Below are 10,921 nucleotides of genomic sequence, written 5' to 3'. Positions count from 1 at the left end.
TCTCATCTCTATAAAAATCGCAATGTTTGTCTTTTATTGAAATATGAAAACCGTCGTCAACAAGACGGCTAATAGAAATAATGTTACGAGACATTTCTGGAACATACAAACAGTTCCCTAATTCTACTACAAGCCCAGAGGGCAAGCTCAAAGCATAATCTCCAATGGCGATGGTGGCAACTCTTGCTCCATTTCCTACTCGCAAGTTTATGCTTCCTTTCTTCAATTCCTTAGTACGCCTGAGTCCCTGAATATTCATACAAATATGAGATCCACATCCGGTATCTAATACCCAAGATTCAGACTGTGAAATTGTATTTATTTCAATATAAAACATACCAGATGTTGAAGTCCCGGCTTCTCCCTTCTTGATGGTAGCTAGGTACACCAAACAGTTTCTTTTCCAATGCCCTTCTTCACCACAAAAGTGGCACTCTCATTTGGGCTTCTTCACTTCCTTTCCTTTTGTTTCGGTGAGCATGGCCCCCTTGCCTTTCTTAGGATGGTTTGGATTGGGAGAGTTCCCTTTCCTCTTCTTTGATCCTTCAATAGCAAGGGCCGGTATCCCCTCGTTTTCTTTCATATTGGGCTCGACTGTCTCGAGCATATTTGCAAGCTCTTCAAGAGAGGTTTGCAAGCCATTCACTTGGTAGTTCATGATGAACTGTGAATAACTCTCGGGGAGGGACTGAAGAAGTAATTTTACACTTAGTTCATGATCCATCGCATCTCCAATACTAGAAAACTTGGTGATAAGGCTAATCATCTTGACACAATGTGCCATTACAGATGTTCCCACCTGCATCTTGCATCTATATAACTGCTTTGTAATCTCGTAGCGTTCGCACCGAGTTTGATTCAATAACAACTCTTTCAGGTGTGCGACCATGGAATAGACATCCATTTCTACATGTTGCCTTTTCAATTCTGGTGTCATTGATGCAAGTATGATGTCTCCCGCATGATCATCATCAGCCTTATGCTTCAAGTAAGCATAAAATTCTTGGTAGGGAGCACCATCCGCCGGGTAAGGGGGTATCGGTGTATCAAGTACATACCCTTTCTTCTCGAACTTCAAAACGATTTTGAGGTTGCGATGCCAGTCGGTGAAGTTTGAACCGTTCAACTTGTTATCGGTAAGTAAATTTTGCAGATTGGTGTTAGTCATGATTTTAAGAGTGTTTTAATATAACCTGAGAGTGAGAAAGAGTAAAAATATGTTATTCATTTGCTTTAAAATACATCAATCTAAAATTATAGGCCTTTTGTTTATTTTAGATTACTCCCACTATTTTGCCAAATTAATAGCCCTCCATATTAATTCGAAGAATTTCGAAAATCCTTTAGTGAGCTAGGATCCTAACTCTTGAGATTTCACCTTGAGTTTGCTCAACAAGCTAGTCTCATTTGTTAGATAGATTCATGTAATCAATCACATCTTTGATATGATTCCTAGGTTATTGGGTTACTAACCACATTAGTAACTAATATGCTATTCACATTAATCCCAACCATATTGCCCATTAGTTTATGACAACATGAGTTTGCTCATCCAATTATCATAATCTAATTTAAGTATTACCCCATATTCATGAAAGAACGATTTTCGATAATTCAGGTGTTACCATAAGACCCCGAGCTTGAGTTTGCTCAACAACCCAAAGCCCCCAGTACTGCCGGCTGAATTATAATATTAGGGGGGGCAACCGATTTTAATAACTTGCTTATTTACTTAACTTTTAATTAGTGATGGATTTTTATTTTAATTCTCATAATCTAACTTAGTCTTGATTTGCTTTAGCATATATCAGACACATACATTGGCGTTATGGACATATCATCTAAATTATTCCGTCGAGCCAGAGACGGAATAAAAGGCTAAACCTAGGGAAATACTAACTATTACATATTTCTCTTTAGGTCATCCGTCTTCTCCATGGAGCCTTGAAATTACATATTAATTTCTATTCTACTAAAGAAAACTTCAATTAACTTGAAGGGAATTAGATGAGAGGAGAAATTACAATAGATAGTAGAAAGGCAGGACTCGCAGGCCCTATTTCAAAAATACCAAAAGACTAAAAGAGGCTCCAAATATGTCCATAACTCCAAACATGCATAGACTCAATTAAATAAATTTAATTGGTTGATTACATAATTACTTTATGTAATATTTAGGTTAATCACATTAACACATCAAAATAACTTTCATCCAATTTTAATTCTAACAGTTTCGTATCTTCTATATTAACCTTTTAGATTAATACAACTATACAAAACTTTAATTATGCATGTCCCAATTATTTTGATTTCAATTCATTTAATACTTTTGATTTACAAATAGGTAAAACAAACTTTTAAATAAACTTTTCATTCGATAATCAAAACATGAATTTATTAATTTCTGAAACATATATATATATATATATATATATATATATACAAATATATTTAAAACTCAGTTTTATTTAAAAACAATTTAAAAATAAAATAGAGGTCCTCTCGTGTCGGGCCCGCAAGGGGGGCCCGAGACTCACGGCGCCGCTGCCGTTTGGCAGCAGCGCCGCGGCTAGCCGCGGCTGCCTTACGGCAGCGGCGCCCAGCCGCCCACGGTTGCTGCCGCGAGGCAGCAACCGCGAACAGCAGTTCGAGTTGCTGCCTCGCGGCGCAACCCGAATAAAACTAATAGATTTTGTTATAATGATTATCAACCGAAATAATTAGGAACATATGCATAAACTATTTTAATTAACAATTAATTAAAACTTATTTATCTTTAGAACTAATTAATCAAAATAGATTTGTTAATTAACCTAACTATAAATATTTATTCAATCTGATTGAAAAACTTCTAAATTTTCATATATGAAATAACGGATTTAACGCAGGCTCTAATACCATTGAAAGAAAATAGGCTAACGTATGACAGCGGAAATATAAAAATTTTAACATTTTTCCACTAACCCAAGATCCGTTAATCGTTATTTCATATAAAGAGGGATAGAAGGAAATACCTTTTGACGAACTATCTACCGTTGCAAGCGAAGTGCCCTCAACTCTTACTCCGAGTTCACGAGCACAAAACAAAACACAATCCAAATCAAGTTAGTGATCAACCGTGAAAACAATCAAGTATAGATTGTTTCTAATAAATCAACACAAGATCAAGGATAAAGAGAAAGAGATGAAATCAATTGAATCGGTAGAAAACGGTGGATCATTTCGTCCTCGTCTAGGGGGGTCGAAATTCTCTCTCTTGGTTGCTCTAGTGTGTTTCGAAAATCACACATATAGGGGGTATTTATATTCTCTTGTATCTAAACCCTAGTTTGATAGAATTAGGTTACTGAATAAGAATTTAATTCGGAATATAATTCTTATTTATTATCTATTAATATATCTAAATATAAAGATAATAATAATAACCTTATAGGATAATAATATGAGTAATTTTAATCTCATTAAACCTCCTAACTTATTTATCCTTTTATTAATTTAATTCACAATCATAATCTAATTAGAATTGTTAAAATCAAATTAAATTATGAATGTATTTTCATACATGAAAATCGCCCCCCTATATATACTGGGCCTTAGTGGACTCAGTTGGGCTTCCATTAATTAATTAACATCTATTTCTCTTTTGGGCTCCAAGTCTTATGTGTGACCCATTAGGTTCTTATTGCTTCTAGCCGTATGCAGCTATTAAATTAATTTTCACAGAATTATATTTAATCTTTGCATAACGGAATGAGTACGCGAAATGTGATTAGCAAATTCGAAACATTCCCCTAGAGCTATAAGAAGACATGTTGATTCTGTCGTTGACCTTTCCGTATTAGTTACAGTATAATTCGATCCTTTATCAACTACATCCTTGAATTGAATCTTATGACTATGGATAATGTCAAGTCACATATAGCGAGACGTTCGTTTTACTTGTACAGGCCGAGTCAACTCCAATTAGATAGGTTAAGTGAAATCTGTATTTCAAGTCTTAAGCTATCATCTTGCAAGGATTTAGAGTCGAGTCTTCCACAAGCGATCCATGGACGTATCTCCCATTTATCGGGAGTGATAAATGCTCAATCCAATGTATAATTATCCTGCAATTACTTTCTGTGATACCCAACGTCTGCCGTTCACACCCCAGAGTCATCTCTATTATGGATCATGTTACAACAGGATCAAAGCATCACATTCCGTAATCCAGAATCACCAATTAACATTCCTTTGAGTCTGAGGATTACTTATACCTATTAATACCAATGAGATGAACATGTGACAAGGATGAATCTACCCATCCTGTTATCTCAAGTCGGGCCCCCAATCCTAATGAACTTCTTTTCATTGGATCCATGTAACTGTCCAGATATCTGTATATATGAAGCTTGTGAGATCAGCTTTCTATCTCGACAGAAGACATTGTTACATGCAAGTCTCAGCAGTGATATGTCAGTCCTAAACATATTACTTGACTTGGGGTGGTTTTAAGTTTATTAGTTTATTATAAAGTTTCGTCTCACTTCATGCTTGTATGAACACTTTATAATCACTTTAAACAAACTTATGGATTTCCTTTTATTAGACTTTATTTAGTTCTTAAAAAGGGATTGCCTTTATATAGTTATGAAACCATATCTCATTAAAACAAACGATATAAAGAACACTTCATTTACATTAAGTTTGTATCCTAGAACAATTGTCTATGGGACACTAAACCCCAACAAACGCTGGTCAAAATTGCCACATCATCATTTTTCATTATAACATTAAAAAAATAGGACCCACTCTTTATAAAATTACTAAAATAACCTTATTCCTTATAAAATTACTAAATTACCCTCGTCTTCTTCCTTCAACTCCTCTCTCTTCTCCCCTCCCTCTCTACCATTTCTCTCTCACTCCTCTCTCTCTCTCTCACTCAATAGAAGAAACGGTTACACTAGAAAATCATCAAAAGCAACAATCACAATCGAAGGGCAAAGTCGGGTACCTCAACCACTGCCTGTTGAGTAAAACGCGGAACGAACCCTTCATCTTCTTCCATCGCAGATTCGCAGTGCATCTAGAAAGTAAGACGTTTATGGCTTTAGAAAATATATAAATAAAATATCAACATAGCACTTGAATCAGTAATAGAAAAGAACAGAGCTTGAATAAATGCAAATAAATAAATAAACAGAGAAAACCAACGAACTTCTGTATAGATAGTGAAGCCGTCTTCTGTTTTCTTTGGAGATCTAGAAGGTGGATCAGTAAACCTTCCTTCTTCGTTTTCTTTACTCTTCTTTTTCTTTTTCTTCTTCTTCTTTATCACTGATTTTGATTTCTCGGATTCATTCTCATTCTTTTCATTTTTAGGTTTCTTCCTCTTCTTTCCAGCAAAGATGTCATCAATGTCATGCTAGGTTTCTTTGGTGTTGAATAGGGCTTTGTAGGTTCTAAAGCAATGGCTTCTTCTGCCACCACACTGGTCTTTGAAGATTTGTTTTTGGGCATATTGAATTAACCTGAAACCACTGTTATTAGATTCGCATTACGATACCACCGATTCAGGAAATATGCTTAAAAAAATTGTGATAATAACTACAGCATCATATTCCAAATTCTAGTTCAGAGAGAGATTAATAGTTGTAGATTTAGAGAGAATTTTAGGAGAGAGAGAAATGGTAGAGAGAGTAGTGAGAGAGAAATGGTAGAGAGAGAGAGAGAGAGAGGAAGGAAGAAGATGAGGGTAATTTAGTAATTTTATAAGGGATAAGGCTATTTTAGTAATTCTATCAAGAGTGGGTCCTGCTTTTTTTAATGTTATAATGAAAAATGATGATGTGGCAACTTTGACCAGCGTTGACCGGTCATAAAAACCGGCTGTACACTTTAGTGGGAGGTTACCTGAAGTTCGTACGGTTTAGTGTGACAAAATTTTGGTTGTACACCAAAGTGTGATTTAGGATAAAGGTTGTACACCACGTATGTAATTTACCCGGAATTACTAGTAATAATATAATTAAAAGTTGGAAAAATTAAAAAACTGGATAAATGGGAGGCCCATTTATATATTTAACCTATTTACTTAACCTATTACATATCTAGACTGTTTTTGTGTGACTTTTCCATAATACCTCTAACCTTTCCTCTTCTCCCTTACCCAAACAGTCAGTCCCCCCCCCCTTTCACCTCGGTTACGCGAAACAGTTGACAACTCCTCCATTAATGATTCTCAAACTTTTGGTCTTCCTATCTTCCTTTAAATTGCACGAAATCTGCACAATTTCTCCAAATCACAATGTATTTCTCTTCTTCCTCTCTTCATCTTCCTAATCCTAAAAAATAAAGTCATGGTTTTTCATCTTTCTGTTCCTGCTCGTTACTTGATTTCTTTCTTCTTGTTACCATCAAAGAAATGGTTATTCTACGTTATTTCCATTGTTTTTCCCAGTTTATCATATTGTTATTGTCGCTTTTAAGGGTGAAAGGCGCGGAAAATGTAAGTACCTACTGTTTTCTCTACGTTTTCCCATGAAATCACTTCGTGTAGTCGATGATTTCGCGAAGATTTGTGATCAGAAAGAGCCTGAAATGTGACGATCTACTTCGCGAATCGATTATTTCATGAAGTCTGTGATTAGAAAAGTTCATGATTTCACTCGCAGACTTTGCGAAAGCATCAATATACGACGTAGATCGTCACGTTTCAGACCTCCCAGACTTCGCGAAAACATAAAATCATCATCTTGCCTGCACATTTACATTCGCATGCTTCGCTAATCCTTATTTCACGAAGCCAAATCGTCATTTTTTCTGCCTAACAAGATTAATTTTTCCTGAAGATGGTTGAATACATAACATCCATTTTTGGAAGGCGGCGTATTGGGGTGTAAAAGAGATGACTTTCCTTCCTTTATAGGGATTAACTTCCGTCAAGATTGGCACATTCACTTTAACGTGATTCGCTAGGAGAGGTTGTGCCAATCTTGGTGTGCACCATGGGACACGTCCATCCCAAAAAGTCTGGACTTCCATTTCTCATCCCAAAAGGTGTGGACTTCCTGTAGAGGGAGAAATTTCCGTCCAGATTAGTCAGGTTCACTTTGAAGTGATTTGTTAGGAGTTTTTGTGGCAATCTTGTTATAAATTTTGATAATGTTGTGATTTTAATGTTATAACTAAACCAAACATTAGCTTCGCAGGCTTCGCATATGCTAGAATCTGCGAAGTCAGACGGGAGCGAGACAGCCGCACCGTAAATATTGAGGGTATTATGGGAAAGTCACACAAAAACAATCTAAATATATAGTAAGTTGAGTAAATGAGCTAAATATGTAAATGTACCTCCTATTTGACCTAGTTTTGTAATTTTCCCTTAAAAGTTTCCCCATTGTCTTGTTTAACTCCTCCGCATTTAGCGGGAATGAGAATTATTGAGTTACTCACTGAGGGTTGTTATGCATAATGATTTTAATTTTGAAGTGTTAACCTTATCTTAGTCAAACACATTAATTATATTCGTATTAGTAGTTGTTGATCCACTTTTTTGGTCCTATTATCCCTCCATCGGATTTTTTATTTTTATTTTTTGAAAATGAATGTAAGAATCTAAGACTAAAATAGTAGAAAGCCTTATTCTGATGGTGTTAGTTTGAGTATGAAAGGCCCCCTCATATTCATATTCATATACATATTCATTCCTTTTATTTTCCTGCTCACAAAAGTTCTCTCTATTCAAACTCCCTTCAACCTTCCTTCTCCATTGCCTGTTTGGCCTTCAGGTTTCCAACTCCCTTTTACATTTTTTTTTTAATTTTGTTTCATTCTCTGTTCAATATTGACCATCTTGTTTTTCTACTCAATTAGGCCGAGGCTTCGGAAGTGGAACAATTGATCTTGGTGGTTTACAAGTTCGTCAAATATCATCTCTCAACCAAGTTTGGGCCACACATGAAGGAGGACCAGATAATGTTGGAGCTTCATTCTTCGATCCTCTATAGATTCCACAAGGCTTTTTTATGTTGGGTTGCTACGCTCAATCCAACAATGCGCCTCTCTACGGCTGGGTTCTTGTTGCCAAAGACGACCAACTCGGTACCTTATCAAAACCTCTTGATTACACACTCATTTGGAGCAGTGAATCTTTAAAGATCAAACAAGATGGATTTGGTTACTTTTGGTTGCCTAGTGCCCCTGATGGTTACAAACCCACCGGCCTTGTTGTCACCAATTCTCCAAACAAGCCTTCTCTAGATATACTCCGTTGCGTTCGATCTGACCTCACCGACTCATACCAGACTGATTCATGGATTTGGGGTCCAGGAAAGGCAATTGATCCAAATGGCTTCAATATTTTTAGTCTCATACCAACCAATAGAGGGACTCAAGCCATGGGTGTTAGTGTTGGCACTTTTTGGGCTCAAAATGGCATTGGCATTGGCAACATTTCTTGCTTGAAGAATGTTAACCCCCTAAATCTATCTTATATGCCAAATTTAAACCAAATTCAGGCAATTTTTCAAGCATACTCACCTCTAATATATTTCCACCCTGATGAGGTATACCTATCATCTTCGGTGAATTGGTTTTTCACTAATGGAGCATTGCTATACAAAAAAGGAGACGAATCCAATCCTATCCCCATCGACCCGACCGGCTCCAACCTTCCTCAAGGCGGTTCAGATGATGGTGAGTACTGGGTGGACCTTCCCGTGGATGGAAATTCCAAAGAGAGAGTGAAGAAAGGAGATTTACAAGGAAGTGAGGTATATCTACATGTCAAACCAATGCTTGGAGCAACGTTTACAGACATAGCTATATGGGTCTTCTGTCCTTTTAATGGAGCTGCAAAGGCTAAAGTTGGGCTGATCAATATTCCGTTAGGAAAAATTGGAGAACATGTAGGAGACTGGGAGCATATTACATTAAGAGTAAGCAATTTCAATGGAGAACTAAGGAGCGTGTATTTTTCGGAACACAGTGGAGGGATATGGTTCAGTGTTTCAGAGCTTGAGTTTCAGAATGGTAACAAATTTGTGGTATATTCATCGTTTCACAGCCACGCAATGTATCCAAAAGCAGGTGTTGTTATAAGAGGAAATGGTGGAATTGGAATAAGGAGTATTGATACAGCTAAAAGTAATATGATTTTGGATACTGCTAATAAATACTCAGTTATGGCTGCTGAGTATTTAGGGACAGCCATTGTTGAAGCAGTGTGGGTGAATTACTTGAGGAAATGGGGTCCTAAAGTCAATTATGAAATTAATGATGAAATTAGGAAAGTGGGGAAGCTATTGATTGGAAAACTCAAATCTGATTTCAAAAAGTTCGTCCACACACTACCCAATGAAGTTCTTGGGGAAGATGGACCAACAGGTCCCAAAGTCAAAATTAGCTGGAACGCTGACGAACTTTGATATGTCTAATTTCTATTGCTCTTCAACCCACTGTATTTTTTTATTTGTAATTTCAGTATCCATTTTTTCTTTAATGTGCTTATATTATTTATCAGAAAAAGAAAAAATAAAACAACTTTGTCACACTTATCAATCCATTTAAAAATTGATAGACAAAGATTTTGCTGTTAGCAAATCAGGAAAAAATTATTAACATCCTTAAAAATATTAAGAATAATGTGAAAAATACACCTAATTATGAGAACAAGAAGTGATTTTGGCGATTTTAAGAGCCAGTGAATGTTTGCTTTATGCAGACATGCCTGGGTTGTAAGCATTTTTAATACATTGATGTGATGGATTCCATATTAAATAAATATAGTGAACTGCTATTTACTATCCCTAAATTATTTATTACCGCTCCGTTTTGACATTTTTACCCTTTTTATAATTTCAACTCAAAATACACAAACTTCTCAAATCCTTTCAAGCTTTTTTTGGATTTTAAAAAATCAGACCTAAAACGGCATGGCACCAAAACACGAGATGGGAAAAGGCTTAATGAGCACTCCAGTAAGTTTTTTTTAGATTTTGTTCGAAAACACGAGTTCCGCTTCCGAAATCGGATGTGGAATTCGAAAATAACACGGTAAACAGGTGTGCCACCCGTTCTGGCCCTAGGGCAGAACGCATGAACTACGCGTTTCGTCTTGGGCCAGAACGGGATCACCACCCGTTCCCACCTTAGGTGTAATGGGCAGCGCACCCGTCCGTCCCATAGGTGGAACGGGATTCCCACCCGTTCCGCCCCAGGACGGAACGTTCCTACGGCCGACGGTGCGCCGCCGCCCATTTTGGCATGGGCCGGGTGGTGTGAGTCACCCGCCTAGACCAAAAATCAACTATTTTTATTTTTATTTTTTAAATTATACCGAGACTTCAGTTGGCGGACCCGAAATAGTAAAAAAAATCGAAAAGTACAATTGAATATTAGAAGTAAAAAATGTAGTTAAATGGTTTGTTTGTTAATTTACAGGCTAGCATTGCTGATGGTAGTTCTGGACACCGTCATACATCTAGACGTGTTGTTACTGCCTCTGCTCGGAGGATTCAGACCGAGTAGAGAATGATGGGGGACGCCTAGAGGGTACACGTTGCACATGAGGCGCATGGTGGACACCAGGAGGAGGCTGATGATGTAGAGATGGACGCAGATGACTCTATGCCTCCTTCGAGTGCTAATATTGTCCTAGTACCCCCTAGCGTAGTGACGAGGGGTCGAAACAGACGTTTTACTACTGCAGCAGGATCGTCTTCTGGTAAGAAATTTAAACTTACATTATATATTTATTCTTGTATTAGCTAAATTTAGTTATTATTATATGATTTACTCCTCATTAGTAGAAAATACAAGAATATTCTGTAATTCGTGTACTGTAATTTCAGGTAGCAGCAAACACTCCAGGATTGTTGTTGAGGACGACTGGATCATGAAGGCCCCGATCCCCAAGGATCTAGTTGATGCAGCTGTT

General features: G+C 37.0%; 1 pseudogene; it reads left to right on the top strand.

Annotated features, from left to right (window-relative positions):
- Nucleotides 1–7,648: 7,648 nt before the first annotated feature.
- On the top strand, nucleotides 7,649–9,410 carry LOC136227172 (hypothetical protein At1g04090-like; annotated as a pseudogene).
- The last annotated feature ends 1,511 nt before the right edge of the window (nucleotides 9,411–10,921 follow it).

Source organism: Euphorbia lathyris, chromosome 4 (genome assembly GCF_963576675.1).
Source record: "Euphorbia lathyris chromosome 4, ddEupLath1.1, whole genome shotgun sequence".
Classification (NCBI taxonomy): domain Eukaryota; kingdom Viridiplantae; phylum Streptophyta; class Magnoliopsida; order Malpighiales; family Euphorbiaceae; genus Euphorbia; species Euphorbia lathyris.
Note: the sequence above shows the minus strand (reverse complement) of the source record. Positions and strands in the feature narration are given on the sequence as shown.